This window comes from Leptodactylus fuscus, chromosome 1, assembly GCF_031893055.1.
Source record: "Leptodactylus fuscus isolate aLepFus1 chromosome 1, aLepFus1.hap2, whole genome shotgun sequence".
NCBI lineage: Eukaryota > Metazoa > Chordata > Amphibia > Anura > Leptodactylidae > Leptodactylus > Leptodactylus fuscus.
Window position 1 is genome coordinate 362787070 of NC_134265.1, and position 5182 is coordinate 362792251.

The 5182-nt window shown below is 41.5% G+C and overlaps 1 pseudogene; it reads left to right on the plus strand.

Moving 5' to 3' along the window:
* The first annotated feature begins 4365 nt into the window (after positions 1 to 4365).
* Positions 4366 to 4464, plus strand: LOC142190552 (5S ribosomal RNA; annotated as a pseudogene).
* The last annotated feature ends 718 nt before the right edge of the window (positions 4465 to 5182 follow it).

Consider the following 5182-nt stretch of genomic DNA (forward strand, 5'->3'; position numbering starts at 1 on the left):
GGTGCATTCATACTACGGATACGGTAACTGATTCTGAACGTTAAAACACAGTCAGAATCAGCGCATATAAAGCAGATCCCATTCATTTCTATGGGAGCCGGCATACGAGCGCTCCCCATTGAAATGAATGGGCTGCTTTTTTCTCTACGAGCGCTCCCATTGAAGTGAATGGGAAGCGCTCGCGTGTACGGCTCGGACTGAGCCGAGCGCCGGGCCTCTTCACACGGCGAGCCGTACACACGATTGCTTCCCATTCACTTCAATGGGAGTGCTCGTAGAGAAAAAAGCAGCCCATTCATTTCAATGGGGAGCGCTCGTATGCCGGCTCCCATAGAAATGAATGGGATCTGCTTTATATGCGCTGATTCTGAACGTGTTTTTATGTTCAGAATCAGTCACCGTATCCGTAGTGTGAATGCACCCTTAGGGTGCATGCACACTGAGTAACGCCGGGCGTGTATGAGAGCCGTACACGCCGGCGTTACAGCAGGGCTGCCGAACACTTCCCATTCACTTCAATGGGAGCGCTCGTAACAGCGGCGTTTACGAGCGCTCCCATTGAAGTGAATGGGAAGTGTTCGGCAGCCCTGCTGTAACGCCGGCGTGTACGGCTCTCATACACGCCCGGCGTTACGTAGTGTGCATGCACCCTTAGGGTCAGATAGAAGCAGTAAAGCTCCTGTAATTTAGGAACAAATCTAATGATTGAACTCCCATAAAAGTAAATTTAAAATCAGATATTCATCTCATGAATTATGTAAGCTAAATAATTAAATAATGAGAGGGAGAAGGGAAAATCCATATATATTTTCTTAAACACCTGCTGCATTGTCAGGCACCTTCATGCAATTTTGATTTAAATGAATGTTTTATGAAAAAAATGCAAATAAATGTATATTAATTGCTAAAAGCAGAAACCAAACAAAAAATGTAATGCACCAAACCTCCTAAAAATAAGAGTTTAACATGTGCAGAGTTCATTCATATCACTATGGCCTGAACCCGCATGCACATGTCTTCAGAAAATTGCTAGAACTGGAAGGAACAAAAATCTGCTTTGAAGCTGGAAATGTAAAAAAAATATCATCCTATAAAATGTAGGGATTACACACCATGAAAAGTAAGTGAACCCCTAAACCCTATATATTTTTTGAAAGTAGACAACTTGAAGAGTACATATGTCTCAATGGGTCATCAATAGCCACATCCACGTTCATGCAACTTTGCGACAAACACAAATAATTTTTTGAAGAAATACGCTAAAACACATATTTGCACCTAAAACTCATGTTCAAGGTCACAATCATATACAAAATACTTTTAAAATAATATAATATAATATAATATAATATAATATAATATATAATAATATAGGAGAGCTGCTGGAAAATCTTTTCTTTTTACTATTTCAAATAATAGCTTATGGTATATACAATGTGTATATATACTGTATGTACCGCAAACATCAACTACAACAAGAGCTCGGACTCCCAAAAACCCTAATAAGATAAGATAAGATAATCCTTTAATAGTCCCACAGTGGGGAAATTTCAGTATGTTTCAGCTGCATAGTAATACAGATACAGGATAATACACAGTAAATATTACAGAAGTAGTAGGCACACATATGCTGAGAAAGATATGCTAGGAGTCCATAGCAGCTAAGGAACAGAGAAGAAAGAAGGAGGACATTCATAATCATTAGTTCTCTGTGCGGAGTGATCTTCGCTTGGTCTGATGTAGATTATACAGCCTGGTCGCAGTTGGAAGGAAGGACCTGCAATAGCTCCTTCTCACACTTGGGGTGAAGCAGACGGTTACTTACAGTGCTGCAAAGTCCCATCAGGGTCCCATACATGGGGTGGGATTTGTTCTCCCGCATGGAGGTCACCACAGACAGTATCCTTCTGTCACCCACCACCTGTACTGGGTCCAGGGGGCTCCCCAGGACAGAGCTGGCCCTCCTGATCAGCCTGTCAAGTCTATTTCTGTCCCTGGTTGATATACTGCTCCCCCAGCAGGCTACACCGAAAAAGATGGCTGAGGCAACCACAGAGTTGAAGAAGGCCCTAAGAAGTGTCCCCTGGACTCCGAAGGCCCTCAGCCTCCTGAGCAGGTAGAGTCTGCTGTGGCCCTTTCTGTGCAGCGCCTCCAGGTGATCACCCCAGTCTAGTTTATTATTGAGGAGCGCGCCCAGATACTTATAGGTCCTGACTATCTCAATACATGTCCCCTGGATCTCCACCGGGGTCGGAGCACCTCTCCGTTTACTAAAGTCCACCACCATCTCCTTGGTCTTCCCAGCATTAATCCTGAGCTGGTTCTGCTGGCACCATTCAACAAAATCCTGATTTAAGTCTCTGTATTCCCTATCGTCGCCATCAGTAGATAAGGCCTACTATAGCAGAGTCATCGGAGGACTTTTGTAAGTAACAGCTGGAGGAGTTGTGCCTAAAGTTAGCAGTGTACGGTGTGAAGAGAAATGGGACAAGAACTGTACCTTGTGATGCCCCCGTACTACAGATCACAGTGTCAGACACACTGTCTTGGGCTCTCACATACTGAGGGCGGGTTGTCAGGTAGTCTAGTATCCAGTTGGACAGGTGATGGTCCACTCCACCAAAGTTCAGCTTCTCCCTCAGTAGCCCTGGCAGAATGGTGTTGAACGCACTGGAGAAATCAAAGAACATTATTCTCACAGTGTTCCCGGGTTTCTCCAGGTGAGAGAGAGCTCTATGAAGAAGGTGGATGATGGTGTCATCTACCCCAATGCCCGGCCGGTAGGCAAACTGGAGGGGGTCCAGAGCGGAGCTCACTAGGGGGCGTAGGTGTGTCAGGACCAGTCTCTCTAGGACCTTCATCAGGTGGGATGTCAGTGCTACGGGTCGGTAGTCATTGTAGTCCATCGGGTTGGGTTTCTTTGGGACTGGTACCACGCAAGATGTTTACAAGATGTAATACAGAAGACAAGCAGGATTATGCAGCATTCCATATATAAAAACACAATTTAATAGTTCATATATACAACCACCTTCATGCAACTTTGCAGCAAACAGAGATTTCAAGCAAAAGTTGCACAGAAATTCTAATTTGCCACTAAAGTGCGGCTCAAGCAATCCAGTTTTGCAAACAAAATGTACTTTCTAAAAAAGTGCAATATGTGAGTTCATACATACCACACATGTATATATACACCCCAAACTATCTATCTATCTATCTATCTAACTATCTATCTATCTATCTATCTATCTATCTATCTATCTATCTATCTAGTACATACTACACATGTATATACATACCACACTATATATATACAGTACATAGCAAACTATATATATATATACCACACATACACTATATACATAATACACATATATACACATCACGCTATATATACATACCACACTATACATACAGTACATACCACACATGTATATATTTACAAGGGCGGGTGTTAGAGAAATGCCAAAATCTCAGAAATATGCCATCCCTTTTTGTGCATGCAAATTGAATAGGATTTTACATAAAAATATTTTTTCCATCCCCCTATAATAATTTTAGCAATCTATACGTCATCTCTAGTGATAATCGTTATTACTATTATTTTAGTGTGTGTTTAACGGACATCACTAGAGATGTATTTTACTCTAGAAAGCTCAGGTATGGACAGGACAGGGATTGGGTGAAATGTAAACGTTATTCATGACTTTGTGTATATGTTGTGTAAGTGTTTGGAGCAACTTTTTTTTGGCGCTGCGACCTGGACAATGGTAAACATCTGGGTCAATAAACTTCCTTGTTATGTTTAGAGGGTATTACATAAGAATACCCCACTAGTAAGGCTCAGGGGAGAATTACATTATATTTGTATGTGACAATCAGAGCACTAAAGTATAGTATGCTCTCTGATTGGCAGGAGAAGGGTTAATAGGAACAGAAGAGTCCCTGCCACCCCCCTCCTGGGGTCACATACAAGTTATGTACAGAGTGAGATTGTTTCTTTGTCTCTGTGCACGCTGCTGGGCTGCTCCTGCCCCTCTCCCTTTCCTGTTACAGTTCACAAATTGCTTGCTTAGACAGGAAGGGGAGGACATTTTAGAGCCCTATATCTTTGGACTGCATCAACATATCTTGATGCTTTAAAATGCATTTTAAAGAGAAGAATCTCATCTTTAAAATAATATCAAGAATTTGATGATAGAACTTATAATTTTTCAGCAAATCACTGTTGAAACACTATTGGGAATTGATCTCAATGCCAAATAGCGTTTTCAACAGTGAATCACTCCAAAACTGTAAGTTTTATCATCAAGTTCTTGGTATAATTTTAGAGATGAGATTCTTCTCTTTAAAATGTATTTTAAAGCCTACGGCCACACCACCCTGAACTCGGAAGCTAAGCAGGGTCGGGCCTGGTTAGTACTTGGATGGGAGACCGCCTGGGAATACCAGGTGCTGTAGGCTTAAAAAAAAAAAAAAAAAAAAATGTATTTTAAAGAATCAAGATATGTTGAAGCAATCCAGAGATATCAGCTACATCCTCCGCTACTGATGTGCCACCTTGGGAGGACGTAGAGCCACGTGCTTGGCAGTGTAAGGGTTAAAGGTGTTTTCCAGTTCAGTGTGTGAGCAATGCCTGGAGCAGATCATATAATATGCAAATGCAGGTACAGAATGGACTGAGGGTTAGCTGAGTGTTTACATAGAGAGATAACAGACCTGGCTTTATCAGAAGCTGAGATAAGCTGCTGCAGGAACAGTGTAATATAGTATCCTACTAATATTATAAATGGTAAAGTTTGGATGTTTGGATGTTTATTCCTCAATCACGCAAAAAAACGCTGAATGGATTTGAATGAAATTTGGCACATTGATAGATTGTAACCTCGATTAAAACATTGGCTATCTTTATCCAGGTAAATGACATGGCTTCACAACTGTTATGAATTTATGGTCACTTACTATATTACACTGCTCCTGTAGCAGCTTATCTCAGGTCCCAAAGCTTTTATCTCTCTGTGTAAACACATGCTAACCCTCTGTGGATTGTGTACATATATTTGCAATTTGCATATTATTTGATCTGCTCCAGGCCGTGCAGACAAACTGACAAGGGCAAACACCTTTCATCCAAATTAGCAGTTTGTCAACTTTAAACAAGCCTGGAAAAAGAGAATCTAAT